Source organism: Chionomys nivalis, chromosome 13, assembly GCF_950005125.1.
Source record: "Chionomys nivalis chromosome 13, mChiNiv1.1, whole genome shotgun sequence".
NCBI classification, from domain to species: domain Eukaryota; kingdom Metazoa; phylum Chordata; class Mammalia; order Rodentia; family Cricetidae; genus Chionomys; species Chionomys nivalis.
This window is the reverse complement of record NC_080098.1, coordinates 4,718,723-4,734,483: the sequence shown is the minus strand read 5'-3', so window position 1 is coordinate 4,734,483 and position 15,761 is coordinate 4,718,723. Positions and strand designations below refer to the sequence as shown.

Below are 15,761 nucleotides of genomic sequence, written 5' to 3'. Positions count from 1 at the left end.
TGATGGAATTTACAATCAGGCATCATCATGACACAGAGGCTGCTCTGTGCTTCTCTGATGTTCTTCAGTAACAAGGGTGACCTGGCCACACCTACCCAGGACAACAGGTGACCTGGCCATCACCCACCCAGAGCCAACAGGGCTCAGAGAAACAAGGAGAACATATGCTTGCTACTTTGTAACTTTGTATTCTACTTCCTTCCAGCCAGCACAGAGACTCTGAACAATTGCTAAGACCCCTATATGTCAAGGATAGGAACAGAGGAACATTCTTGTCCATGTGCTCTCCACTCTCACACTTTAGGGTTAAAAAGCAGCAATATAGGGTCACTGAACTTCGAATATTAAGGCAAAAAGATTATTTCAATGGGAATAATGCATAAGAGACTATTATTCAACACTCTCTGGATTACTGGACAAAGTTGTAAAACTTCTCAGCTATCTTGACTGCTAAAGACAAGTTAGGGCCCAGAGAGGAAGAGTCATCAAAGTCACAGTCATCTCAGACCAAATGAAGGTCAAATAACAAGAGCAAAATGCTCCTATGAGAGACAAATTGGCTCATACCCAGTGAAGCAATACACGGTGCCAATTTATACAGCAGGAGTGGAAAAATTCCCTTCTCAGAGTGCACTTCCGTCTTGGTATGGAGAAAGCTAACCCTACCATATAGATGTTAGTGTCTGAATCTAAAATGCCCACATGAGCTCGTGTTTTTAACACTGGGTCCCCAGCTTATGGCAATACATTGAATATTGAGGAGCTGTTAGGAGGAGGAGCCCAGCTGGCAGAAGTAAGTCACTTCGGAGCTGGCCTCTGAAGGTCACATGCAGGCCCTGGTGCCAGTGTTCTTACTGCCATGCTCATCACCATGGTCTGAATCATGCCGCCATGCCTTCCCCACTAAAATCCCTCTGCAGCCACGAGCCAAATAAGCCTTTCTTGTGTTATGGTGTGGGAAGTCCTTCTGTCTATGTGTTGCTTTTATTGGTTAATGAATAAAGCTGTTTCGGCCAGTGGCTTAGCAGAATAGTAGGGCAAGGTGGGAATTCCAATCAGATAGAAGAGGAGAGAGTAGGCAGAGTCAGTGAGAAGTCATGGGGCCACCGCAAGGAGACAGAGGAGACAGATGCCAGACAAATTCTTACCAGCAGGCCACAACCACATGACGATACACAGATTAATAGAAATGGGTTAACTTAAGTTAAGAGCTAGCTAGCAATATGCTTAAGCTATTGGCCAAACAGCATTGCAATTAAGACAGATTTCTGTGTGATTATTTCGGGTCTGAGCAGCCAAGAGCAAACAAGCAGCCTTCAACAACAATGTTGTTTCTGCCAGGCATTTGGGCACAGTGGGGTGAAAGTAACTAATACACTGTGTAAAATGAAGAGAATGGACCAATGGACAGGCAGAGTGGTGTACACCTGCAATCCAAGCATCTGCTGAGTAGAGACCAACGGATTAGGAGTTCAGGGTCATCCTCAGCTACATAGTGGATTTGAAGCCACCCTGAACCACACAAAATCTTCTTTTTAAAAAAATTTAATTAAACAAAAAGAAAACATAGTAACAGAAATCAGTGCTAGGTAGACTCCCGTGTGATTGGTTGGCTTTTTAAAGTTGCACAGCAGTTAAAACTCTGTGTGGCAGATCCAAAGGCCATCTTTAAAGAGGAAGATGACTTCGGCTGCTTGTAGTTGTTGCTTTACTCTTTTGTCTCTTTGCTCTTTAGGGGAACACCACCCAGCTCTCAAATAAACACATATGGCGTCTTATTCTTCCTTATAAACGCTTGGCCTTAGCTTGGCTAATTTCTAGCTAGCTTTTCTTAACTTATTCTGTCTACCTTTTGCCTCTAGACTGTTACCTTTCTCTATTTCTGTACATCTTTTCTTTCCTTCTTATTCTGTGCCTGGCAGTGTGGCTGGCGCCTTCTTTTCTCGCTCCTTAATCTTTCTTCTTTCCCAGACTTCTATTTATTCTCTCTTCCTGCCAACCCTACCCATCCTTTCTCCTGCCTTGCTATTGGCTGTTCATCGCTTTATTACACCAATCAGGTATTTTAGACAGGCAAAGCAACATGGCTTCAGAGTTAAACAAATGCAACATAAAAGAATGCACCACATCTTTACATCATTAAACAAATGTTCCCACAGCATCAACAAATGTAGCACACCTTAAAATAATACTCCACAATACAGTTTTCCAGATTAGCAAGCAGCAGACTGCAATCTAGACAAGACTGTCCACCATAAAGGGGGAAGAAATATGAGAAAGAAGTCATTTGGTTACTGACTCCATGACAAAAGTGGGGAAGGGAAGTACCTTTTCAGAAAAGAATTTAGTAAATAACAATTGTCGAATTTGGCCCCTTGATTCACACAGGGGCTATGCTGCGATTTATACTGTTTAATCATTCTCATGCCTGTCATCTAAAGTGAATTTAATCATCAGCCTGATCCACAGAAGAAAACTGAGGCCTGGAAATGTTCAGTTACATGTGTCTGAAATACCCTCCAAAAAGTCTGTATGTAAAAGCCATGATCTTCAATTTGAAACTATCAGAAGACAGAAACCTTCAGAAGTAAGGCCAGGGTGGGGAACAGGTCTCTGAGTCATTAAGGGCATGCCCCTGAAGAGGAGAGCAGGACCCCATTCTTTCTCCCACTCCTTCTATGCCTCCCAGCACAATGTCCTAAAATCAGCAACCCACTGATCACAGGATGGGCCATCCAAAACTGTTAGCAAAATTAACCTCCGTAAATTATAAGTTGGTTTACTCAGTATTTGTCACTGTAAGGAAAAGCTGACCACACTCGCCCAGGTTCATGAGACCAGTGATCATCAGAGTTGTAATAGGAACTCGAGTTTACAGGGTTAGTTTTACAGTCCACATTCCCCATTATTAGGGTATGTGACCCTAAGGTTTTCAGTTGGGTGGCTAGGACAGTAGACATTGATTATACAATAAAGAGCTGTGGTTCAGACCTATAGAACACATGCGGGCTGCAGGCAGAGTTGTTGAAAAGAATGGAACCCATCTTTCCCCTCACAGTGAAGCATGTGACCTGGTAGGACCTACGTTCTGTTCAACAGGGACAGCAGACAGAGTTCCTGTGAATTCGACTGGAACCATGACGTCTCATGTGGCCCTATCTCAGGCAGTGGCATACTTCACTGGGAACAACGAGGCAGAGAGAGGCTACCTGAGTCACATCTGTGGACGCCAACAAAGCCATTGACATTCTAGGATGCTTCTGGGTCTCTAATCATTGCTGTCAACATATGAACATTCCCTTCTCCAGACAGGCATGACACCTTAAAATACCAGAGAATAGATCAGATAACACATGCTACTTCTGAGGCATTCAAAGTCAAAGAAGGATACTGAAAATTCTGATCTTGAGGAGTCGCAGATCTGGAGCACAGTAAAGCAACAGGCAATGCCAAAAAGAAATCAAAACTGACCCAAAGGCATACATTAGAGAGGGTATTTGAACAAGCAAGTCAAAACCTTAAAGTCCCACAATTATGGGGCAGTTCAGGGCAACTCGTGCTAGAAACCAAGAAGACACAGATGTCAAAGATATGGCATTCAGCCATCTAATCTACCGCTGTAATTACACTGCCCAAAACTCCATTACCCATCCCCGCCCCACTCCTCTGACTCCTCGGTTCTACCCATCACCATTATCTACCTGTGCACCACCAGTGAGCTCCTGCCAATCTGACCCCACTCTACATCCCATACTTCAGATGGCATTGCTATGAAGCACTATAGATTCATACCTCAAACTGAACAAAGTTCACTATGGGATCATTGGGTAGGAGTACAGGAAAATGCGCATCTTCTCACATACTGGAAAGCAATTTCCTATCTATCACAGCAAGCATGAGTTGCAGAACAAATTCATGATTGCAGTGAGTTAATTTTATGTGTCTCCTTTATGTTTCTCTGGAGCAGATATCTACCACTAAACTGTGCACATTGGTAGAAAAAGTTTAAGGACCAGCCAATGTGGGTGTGCTGTGCACCTGTCTAGATAGTGGTTAGGACCCAAAGGAGGAAAGCTTACAGAGCAGTTAAAAAATTGAGAGGAGAGGGATGAGTTTCCAACATGAATTCAGTTGTGCCGTTGTCACCTTCTGGTCTCTCATGTCCTAGAGTGTGGGTCACTTAAGTTTGAATCTCCTGATCTGACCATTAGTTATACAATTCATGATGCAATCCTTCCATTTGTAAAATGAAAGGACAACATCAAAGAACTGGGAACAAATTATGAATATATACCCTGGCAACGTTTGCTCACCACAGTTTCTGGCAGGACAGATGAGGAGCAGATACTATCTAAGGCTCTGGTCTGTTATAGCATTGCCCAGCTGTTGCCAAATCCAAACTTATCCATCTTTGCCTACTACTCACAATCTTAAAGGACACTTTGATCTTTATGCAAAAATAAGATACTTAGTTACCCAGCTGAAGACCCATTTGGAAAAAAGAAGAATCCAGAAAATAAGTCACATCAAAACCACCGTAGCTGTCATTTGCAAAGGGTAAGGTTCTGGTCTGAAAACATTTAACAAACCCTGGTATTGGTTCAGCAATCAGTCCACACTGTGATAATTAAAAAGCACTTTTCTGAGGCCACAGTTCTGAAACACCCTGGAGAGAAAATGAAGGGAAAAAAACCAGAGCAGCAGGCCACAGTCAACTGTTCCCAGTAGGGGTCAGGAATGCACAGGGCACTCTGGTTATCTGCCCTCCTCTAGGAAGGAAACACTGTGTATTCAGCAGTCACTCAAATTATGAGAAGGAATCTGGGAGGGATGAAAACAGGTCTGACCCAGAGTAAAAAAACCTGTTCTAGAGACAGGCGAGCAGAAGTGTGAGACTACAGACTGAGGCGTTTGCTTCCCTTCTCACAGCTCCTGAGAGTAACCTGACTTGCCCCACCCAAGTTCTTGTAAATACCGGAAAGTGCAGCGAGTAGATGAGCGGGTTCATGGCTGAGTTCACTGATATCACATGTATCAACAAAGGTAACAACATCTCATGGGTCAGGCATTGCTGGGTCTTTCTAGCCATATTAAAATTTCCTTCAGGAGCTGCCAACACAGCTTGAAGGGTAAGCAAGCATGAAGACCAACCTCAGATTTCCAACATTGGGGTGGTTGTGGTGGCCCTCCTGTAGTCTTGATGCAGAGGAGGTAAAAAGCAGGGGATACCTAGAGCAAACTGACCAGCTAGACTAGCCTCATCATTGAGCTCTGGGTTCAACTGACAAAGCCTGCCTCAGTGAGTCCAAGGTGAAGAATGATTAAGGAAAACTTCCAGTCACTTTGGGTTTCCACATACACATTCATCCCCCACACATAACATGCATGTACACTACACACAAATACCCTAAAAAATAACAATTTCCCTTGCAGATATACAGCAGAGATGTGTCCAAAAGCAGCAGGTCCCTGCTGCTAGAAAGTAGGTTTCAGCGGTTAGTGGAAAGGGTGGATCTGGGTCACCAACTTGAGGTGAAGACAGGTAAGAGGAGCTAGCCCTAAACTGTATTTGGAAAAGATGCTATCAGCCAGTTATACCAAAGAGGCCCAGGAATATGGATCCTTATGAACTTCAGGACATCCAGCATATCAAAAACATTTTAATAAAAAAGCTGAGCTGGACATGCCTTTAATCCCAGCATTCAGGAGGCAGAGGCAGGCAGGCGGATCTCTGTGAGTTCGAGGCCAACCTGGTCTACAAGTGCTAGTTCCCGGACAGGCTCCAAAGCTATAGAGAAACCCTGTTTCAAAAAAAACAAAACAAAAACAAACAAACAAATAAATAAATAAATAAGCTGGAGGCATAGCTCAATGGGGAAGCATGAGCTCAGCATGCATGAAGCCCTGGGTTCACTCTTGCAGAAGTGTCCCTCCCCCTGACAGGCAGATAGACAACAGACAGATAAATGAATACCTGTGAGTGCAGTGATTCTGATTCAAAATTTAAAAACTTTGGCTCCAATAAGAAAGATACAAGGTTAAGGCTATGCTTTGTCCAATGAACCTTCAGACATGATCTGACCTTTGCTTTGTCCTCTGAACAAAACACTACAAGTTGAGACCAATAATAGACTATTGGTCTATATCGGTATAGGTAGTACTACTACCACCTACCAGAGCATCCTGAAAATATTCTGGATCTGGTCGTTGATGGGAAGTCAGTAGGCCTGAGGCACGCAGCTTTTTAGCTGCACTTATTTCATGTTCATGTACTCTTTGGGGAAAGATCTGAGCACACACTAAGACAGAGGGACAGTTAGTACAATGAGCATCCATGCACACACTCATCTTCAGGTCAGAATCCATGTTCACTACCTGTACTAGTTGGGTTTCTATTGCTGTGACAAACAGCAGAGCTAAAAAGAAACTTGGAGTGAAAAGGCTTTTATTTCAGCTTACAACTGTAGCCCATCACAGAGGGAAGTCAAGGCAGGACTCAGGGCAGAAACCTAGAAGCAGGACCTGAAGCCGAGACCATGGAGGAACACTGTTTATTGACTGGCTCCCCAAAGCTCATTGAACCTACTTTTTTCTAAATTTATTTTAAATTAAAATATAATTACAACATTTTCCTCCATCCAACCCTTACCATATCCCTCCCCTCTGCTCCTTCTAAATTCATGACCTTTTTAAAATTGTTATGGATATATATGAAAATGCATAATTATATAAATACAACCTGTTGAATCTGTAGGGTTACTTGTATGTATATGATCTTATGGCTGACTACTTGAAATTAGATAACCAATTAGAGAGTCATTCCTGGGGAAAGCTAATTCTCCTTCTCTTAGTAGTCCTTGGTGCCTGTAGTTCTTTGCCAAGTGGGGTCCTGTGAGATTTTGTTCTTTTTGGTCAGCCATGTTGTTGCCGTACCATAGGTACTGCTTTCCTTTAGTTTCTAGGAGACACAGTCTCACAACAGACTTCCTAACCCTGTACCTAATGGTGAGAATACCCACAGTGGGCCGGGCAATCCCGCATCAGTCATTAATCATGGAAATGCCCCAATAGACTTGCATACAGGCCAATCTGATGGAGGTATTTTTCTCAGTTTCCCAGATGACTCTGACTTTTGTCAAGTTGACTTAAATAAATAAATAAATCTAACCAGGACACGATACTCCTTCCCCACTCCCAGCTATTATGCAGTTGTTTTTAAACCTGTTTTCTTTCTTTAAAAACATTATAATGTTATGAAAATTTAGGAAACAATCATTTTAAAGTAACTCATGTATAATCATAATGCCTATTCAAGTTGCTTTTCGACTGCTTTGAACAAGGACATTAAGAGCAATCATTTATTAAAGCTATTTATAGACAGCCAAGAGGATTTTACATAAACATAAACTTACTCTTAATCATTAAAGTAGAATTACCCTAGGTACATAATTTTGTATTTTACCAACCTGCAGTATAATCTCCACAGAGAATAATAAATACCTAATGATATACACGTTTAGGTCAGTTCTTATTTTTTAGGTATTAAAATGTTATATATTATATGTATAGATCATAATACACACTAGCAAATGCTATACACATTTAATGAAAAAAACAAAAATCAGGCTTGGGGCTAGAGAGATGGCTCAATAGTTTAAGATCTCAGGCTACTCTTTCAGAGAACATGGGTTTGATTCCTAGAAACCACACAATAGTTCACAAAATTGCCTGTAACACTAGTTCCAGAGAATCCAATGCCCTCCAATGCCCTCTTCTGGCCTCTGTGGACATCAGACATATACATGGTATACAGATTTGCATGCAAGTAAAACACCCATACACATAAAAATTAAAATAAGAAATATTTAATTAAAAGAAAACAGGCTGCCAGGTGTGAAGAATATACCAGCAAGTGAAAGACAGAAGGCCTCTGAGATCTGGGAATGCAGCTCCTGCAGACTAAATGGCCTGGTAAAAAGCATCAGGCATGAACTGGGACTCACCTTCCTGAGAATAAGCAAGTAGATAATGTCAACTGAAAATTCTTTTCAAAAGCAAAATATTCCCAAAAGGTATGGTGTTTGGGGAACTATAAAGAGATATTAAAAAGTTGACCTGACTTGACTGGAAATTTTAACTCAGCACTGCCAAACATCTAACAAATTAAACGCAAAATGTTTGGCACAGTTTCCTAATGAAAAGCAACACAGGAGGCATTCACCTTTCTAGATGTCTCTCTACAATCATCTGTCAATCATCCATCCACCCATCCTTCCAGCCATTTATCCACCCGCAAACTGCAGTAGCATTTAAAGCAAAAATGTGGAATTGGAACAGGAACAGAGCAGAAAAAAGGAAAACTCAAAGACAGGTGAGGGGAGAAATGTCTCTTAGCATAGGACAGAATTACCATCACCACCCTCTAGACAATTTAATGAAGAAAATTAACCTTGACACTTTTTTAAATGTAAAAACATGCCTTTTTTAAAGGGAAGATATTTTCTAAACAAGATGGAAGGAAGTGAAAATAGATGGATAACAAAATGACAATTTTTTTCAGAACGGAATTTTGAAGAAAAAAACTTTAATGTAAAATAAGACTGTTTTGACAGTGTTAGGGATCAGGCTTCAGGGGAAAAGACACTGGAAACATCTAAATCAAAGGAGAGAGTGATTTCTATAAGTTTGGACAGTGAATCCTGTAGAAAAATCAGTAAAAATAAATAAATGCTCAAATCAAAAAGAAGGAAGGGAATCCAACAGGGTCAACAAGCATATGATAGAACACATGGCTGTTAGCAATAAGAGTTAGTACGTCCCTCTGTGTCTGGATGGCTCCCCCTGTTGCACTGGATTGGAAAAAATTATGAAGTCAGAAAATATGAAACTCCAGCAAGAATGTGGAGTGAGCCTGAACAGTCATGGCAGGTCATAAGCCAACAGTGCTTCCAAACAAGGCATTCTCACCTACAGAGTCAGCGGGAACAGAGACGCATGACCAGGAATCGGTGAGGGAGGGAAAAGAAGAGGAAGCAAGCAAGCGACACAGTCCTTGAGCAGTGCTGATGGCGTGCCATGATAGCGTGCATTAACTGAGTGCCAACTCAGAGAAGGGAGGGGAAGCCCAAGAGGAACCATTTCTTCAGCTAAACAACAGCTACTAGTTGCTGTGCCCCATGCTGGGAGTCCCAGTATCAAAGGTGACATCCTTGATCTCAGAGTGTACAATCTGATGCCGGAAACCATGACAACTTGGCAAAAGTAAGAGTTACGGCAACTGTCAAAAATAAATAAAAACAAGGGAATGTGACAGTCATAAAGAAAGGGATTCTACTTTGTAGAAGATCACTAAAGAGATGGTGGTGCCCAGATCTGCAGAAAGAAATGAATCAGGCATGTGACAAATGGAGGCTCTAAGAACTGCATTCAAGGTCCCAAACTGCTACAGGTAGGCAGTGTCAAAGAGGTGACCACCAGGAACGTTCCGTAATTTGACTCATGAACAAACTTAAAAACCCCATTATTGCCAGCTTGGTGGCACATGCCTGTGATCCCGGCATTTGGAGAAACTGAACATATAGCTAGAGCATTCCAGGACAGCATCAAAACAGTGGGGACGTTGAAGACAGAGCTGTGCAAGTATGAGGTCCTGAGTTCAATCCCAGAACTCATGTAAAAAAGCTAGTTGAGCAGGCCCTCCATGGCACAGGTGGAGACAGGTTGGCTGGCCACCTACTGGGTAAGCCCTAGACCAGTAAGAGACCACTCAAAAGACAAGGTGTGTGGCTCCTGAGGAACCACACCCATGATTGTCCTTTGGATATACATACACACAAGCACGTGAACAGACATATGTATTCATGAACAGACAAAAACATATACACACAAAGCATAAAGAGACCATCACTTTTAAAAAAAATATGATAAAACAAAACTTGCTGAATTAAGCACTGACCACAAGGCTTACTATGAGAGTCCAAAATACTCTTACAAATTAATTCAACCTTGGAGAGAGGCACCCTTAATATAAATATTTTACATCTCAAAAACTGTTCCTTTATTCCATAACAGTAATTGAGTTCATATACTATTTCCCAATGTGGTGCAAAGAAATGAGGATAAATATAAAATTCCCTCGTCTGTAAGGATCTCCCTTTAATTTGTAAGACTTGGGACTCTCACTGTTTCAAACCCTAGCTGATTTCTGTGATTACAAGCCAACCCTATTGCATGCTGATCACAGGGCCAAGCACAATGCTAGGAGCATAAAAGTCTATTTGATACCAATATTGTAATACCAGTATTTACACTTTAGGTAAATAACAGAGGACATGGCAGGGCCACTGCATCATGAACTCACAGCAGCTACTGAGGACCTCAAAGACTTGTCCAAGATCAAGCCAGTCAGCACTCCACCATGAGTAGGGGAGGGGCCCACAAGGACCCACTCCCAAGTGAGGAGTTTTTGACAGGTGAAGGGCTGCCAAGAGACTAAAGGGAGACTCCATTTTCTTCAGGGCTATGGCCCCTGGTAGGTTGCCAGTGTATAATCTCATACCCATGCACATCTAGGCAGCACTAATTGGACTAAATAGGAAGGAGGAAGGGGAAATAGAAATGAGGTTGGGAGGAGGATGTGTTGTGGAGGGCAAGCCAAGAGGAGTTAGAAAGGGGAAATAGGGGTGTGGATGGTTTAAGTGCATTATGTTCATGTATGAAAATACCAAATGGTGCGTGTGTGTGTGTGTGTGTGCGTGTGTGTGTGTGTGTGTGATTTGCCTGAAGCACTAACTTAGGAAGGGGTAAGGATTACATTCAGATCAGCCTTTCAAACCCCAAAGGCAGTATCAACAATGACGCTTGTATCTCCTCCTAGGACTCATAAAATAGTTTTCACATGTCAGCAGCATCGCATAAACTTGGAAATGACCAGAGCTACAAGAAGCAGGGATCAAATCAGACACTCTGGAATAGGGCAGCGGGCCACATTTTCACAGTACACAAAGGTTTGAGAATCACTAGCCTACATTTTGTGTTGAGGGTGAAATGATCACCATTTTGAAAAAACCCTAAATGTAGGGTTCTGACCTAGCTTAAATGACTATAAATATTTCAAAACAATGTCAATTGATTTCCTCGATACCCACGGGCCCTAAATTCTCATCAACTTCTCTCCCAAATCTGAAAAAAGGGCCTAATCTGTATTTTGACTATGGCACATTAAAAAAAAATTTAAACAAATAAAAAAAGGACAAATCAGAGTTCAGTGAATCACTGAGAGGGCTCAGAGGGTAAGGGTGTTTGCCACCAAACCTGAGTTTGATTCCTGGAACCAGTGTGGATAAGCAGTTGTTCTTTAACTTCTGTCCCTCACTGTGGCAAGTATATGCATGCATGTACACACGCAATAGATGAACATACAAGTGTAATTTAAAAAATTAAGACAACCCAGCCCTGGAAAAAACTCAGCCAGGCACAATCGTGCCTCTCACCTGTGCATCTCCCCATCTCAGGATCCAGTCAAGTGTGGGTCAGAGGAGGAGCATAAACAGACTTCCATCATCATTCCTTAAACAACAAAGCCTAGCAGCTACTCGGGTACCCTCTGTGCTGTAACAGGAAAGGATCTGCAGTCCTTGTCATCTACAGATGGTTCAAAGCATGCGGGCTACACACAAGTACAGGTCATTTTGTACCTGGAACTTGAGCATCCAGTCTTAGATTAGTACCTAAGGAGGTATCGGTACCAAGTGTGGGTGAGGGGGTCCCCAGGAAAGAGACCAGATAATCTGTACTCTCCTAGGGACCGAGTTAAAATTAAAATGCACTACATCAGAAGACATATTAGGAAGAAACTGAGCAATACGGTCAGTGGAAGCATGATAAATCTGGCCCATGGCTCCATAATCCTTTTATGGAGTTCAACTCCAAATCTTGATAACAAACTTCCATTTGCCAAAAAAGAAGTCACAACCCTTAAAACTAACTGATTCTTGACAGTCAGACTTCTCTACCTGCAGATACAGGAAAACCCTTTCCAAGAGATTTTAAGTCACAGAGTTAACTAACAATATGGCTGTTCCTGCCCTTCACAGCTCCCCAGTGCTGCTGCTCTTCTCAGAGTCAAACCCTGTGACCAGTCTACGTCCCTAACCTGAGCAGCACAAGAGCATGCCCTGTAAAGTTCACCTACTATCAACACGGCTTCTCAAAAAGAAGACTGAGTTATACAGCCAAGCACCCACCATAGGCAAATGGACACTGCTTAAAGCTGTCCGTATACATTCCCAGCTCATTAGCTTGAGAAAGCTCAAGATTCCACTCATTCCAAACATTGAAGCTGAGTGTAAAGAAGGCTGGTGTTGGAGAGACTAGGCTGGCCTACATAGTGAGAGCCTCTAGGGGACTGGAGCACACCTAACCTAAGTCTGGCCCTTAAAGAGCCTTAAACTGACTGAAGTGTGGGTTAGCCTGGATGCTGCTTCAAAAGGGAACGCACTTAATGCAGCTGACTCCAGGGCAGCTTTTAATCTGTGCCACCACTTACAACTGCTCACCCTCTGGTGCCCACACATCCCAGGGCCTGGCAGTGATCCCAAGAGCCTCCTTCCCCTGAGGGTGGGAACCTGTTTGCCTTCCCACTCCCAAATCCCCATCATTACAGCAGAGGTGATACCTAGACACTATAGGGCAGGTCAGTAAGTTATAACAAAATGCCTGCAATACAGCACAGTGTGTTACATAAAACACAAAAAGGATTACTTCGTAAGAACAATTCCATTTAATAATTCATGAGATGTTTCAATGTTCTTAATTCCTTTAACAAAACCTAACAATCTTCTAGAGTTCCCCAAGCCACGACATCACCCCATAGTGGCTACCTAAATTCTTATGCTTGAATTATTCTAATAAAAAAATGATTGCTGCATTTTTAATCCTTCCATAAATGTAAAGACTTTGCCCAAAGTCATCTTATAATAGATATCCATCAAAATGCATCCTCATTCTTTCAGACCAATTCACAAAACTCCTGAAAGACATGGCTAGGTTAGATGTGCAGTGCAAAACTAGTGGATTTGCAAAGACCCCTCCCCAAAATACTTCAATAGACTCTCATGAAGCACTATCAGTTTTATTATTATTATTATTGCCTGTGTGGAAAATTACCTTTCTGGGAACTTTCAAACTATCTTAGTAGCTGCCTAGAAAAACTAAAAGATGGTATTTCTTGAAAATGACCATCTCTGATCCTGTACTGTGCTTGATAAATTCAAGTCTTACCCAGATCTCAGATAAAGTGGCAGTTAAGTGTCCTCACTATAGTTTCTCTCATCACAAGAGCTTTCAGTTCTTGTGACTGTAAAACGGCCATTTTCTGCACAGTTGTCCCCGGGAAAAATAACTGGCAAGTGCTGTGAGTTTTATGAACACACCTAAGGGAACCTGTGTGCACCTGGGCAAGGAGAAGGCACTTCAAAGGCATCACTGCGCACAGACGCTAGCCTTCTAAACCTCAGTGGGCGGTATCATTTCACCTGTGGGCAGATGGCATGCTGGGCAGGCTAAAGAAAAGTTAACAGTCACTCAAGGTACTTTTTCCAAGACCATTTTAATCACGTATTGAATTGCCTAGGATGTGTCAGACAAGTGTTCAAGCAGCAGGTGCGGTCCTGTAGCCTAAAGTCCACAGATTGTTTTTTAGAAGGCTTTTCTGTTTCACTGCTGTTGGTTGAAGAAGGAGGGGGAGAAAAGGAAAAGAAAGATGGGAAAGGGAGAGAGACTGAGAAAGAGGGAGAGAGAGGGAAGGAGGAACTTGGGGAAAACCAGAATTTCACTCCCATCCGTGGCATGACAGCGGCAGGTCCACCCCCACAGTACTCTCGAACCCGCACCGGAACCTACTGAACACTCCTCCCCCATTCCTTTCACCCTTCCCTCCCCACTTCAGCCCAGATAAAGGTGAGTCACCAGTCACAGTGCTGGGTCTACTTGTCACTTAGGTAAACGTTCCCAAACAAATTCTCGAAAAAAGGCTACTTTAAGTAAAAGAGCAAATAACATCGCGGTGAACTCCGTGAACTCACAATGCCTAGAGCCTAATAAACCTGAATTAAACAGGACTCAAGTAAAGACGTCTTCTGGCCGAAGGAGGTAAAAAAGGCTTTTTACTACTTAGCAGGTCCTTGTCCCCCGCAGTCTCATCTCCCGCAGGTCTTCCCGCCTTGGCTCAGCCGCCGCGTCCCGCAGTGCCCCACAGTCCCAGGATCTGCTCGCGCGTGCACCCCCTCCTCTGCCCGCCTCTCCGCAAGGTGCTAGCGCGAAGCGCCTGGAGGCCGGCGGCGGTTCCAGGGAGCGCGGCCGCAGGAGCTGGGACCGCGAGAGGCGCCGCTGTCCACCGGCCCCTTACCTGCTCTACTCAGCTCCGTAGCTCAGGATCTAAGACAATCAGGAGGCTGATCCGATCCGCCGCCGCCACAGTCAACGACGCTCAGCCCCGTAGCTCGGGATCTAAGGACAATCGGGAGGCTGAGCCGATCCGCCGCCGCCGCCGCCGCCGAGCAGGACGGACCAGCCCACAGCACCAGCGCACCTCACGCCCCGGCCCCGTCCCGGGGGTGGAGCTTCGAGGGGGCGGGGTCGTGTGGGGGCGGGCTCCGAGGGGCGGAGTCTAGTTGGGTGGGATCTTAGAGGGGCGGGGGTCTATGGGCCTATGGGCCGAGAGCAGCAAAAGCTGTGGGTCAAGACTGCTCAAGGACTGCCTACAGTAAGGTCGTCTCAGAGCTCCCTCATTGGTTGGCAAGGGCAAACAGAACAGAGCCCTGATTGGTAGCAGCACTGTAGCTCCTCCTCTCCGTCCCCTCCTGCCCCGCCCCGCCCCGCTGCTCTATTTGCCCTTGGCTTCTCAAGCCCAGGTGGCTGGCAGCAGGAGGCGGTGCAGTGGGGAAGCTAGCAACCTCAGAAGAGAACTCTCTGGATGCGGGGTTCCCTGAGCAGGGGATGAGCTCCTACCATCTTGGTTTTTCTGAGACCTTTTGTTGAATACCATCTCATCTTCAATATCATATTAATTTATTGAGGTCGCTGGGATTTATTTTAAATGCTGAATAAAATTCAGAAAAATGTGAGACAGCAAAGAAGTCATGGATGTTTTCACCTTTGGTTTCTTAATGCTTGTCTGTGTTCATAGAGAGTAGGCATTACTTTCATAGTTTTTAATAAAAAAAACTTTTTAAAAAAATAGAAAAATAAATAAGGAAGGAAAATAAACTTAGGAAATATGCAAGGGGTGAGTTTTTCCATGATGGAGGAAAATACAGTCTCTACACTCTTTTCTGTCTCTTGAAGCAGTTCACAGGATGACTGAGGTGTATCTGTCCTTCCGATATACTTATGCAACACATAAAATAACATGTAAGTAGAATTATTACAGCAGGACTCAGTGACACAAAGAATTTTGTACTAAATAAATATTTGGCCAAAAAGGAAGAAAAATGACATAGAATTTTGGGTGATAGAGTGGGAAAGCTCAGCTGGTGGAAGAAATAAGAAAGTGAAAGTGCCATGATGTGACAAACTTTGAACATTAAAAGCCAAAGGAGGCAGGGGCGGGGGTTAGGGATCAATGGCCTGTGGCTAATCCAAGTAATGGGAAGGATGCGCACACATTTCCAGCCAGGCTGGATGTCTGACACCTTGGCCAGCTAAGGTGTGACACATAGTCCACTCTGGAATTCTCTCAATCTCACAAATTCTGAAACAGG

The 15,761-nt window shown here is 43.5% G+C and overlaps 1 protein-coding gene across 1 annotated transcript in view; it reads right to left on the bottom strand.

Annotated features, from left to right (window-relative positions):
- Mpp7 (MAGUK p55 scaffold protein 7) overlaps positions 1–14,595 on the bottom strand; it is a 218,691-nt gene extending 204,096 nt beyond the window's left edge. The window contains exon 1 of the mRNA XM_057787889.1: positions 14,408–14,595. The gene's annotated coding sequence lies outside the window, so the exon portion shown is untranslated. The remainder of the gene's footprint in view (positions 1–14,407) is intronic.
- Between the last annotated feature and the right edge of the window lie 1,166 nt (positions 14,596–15,761).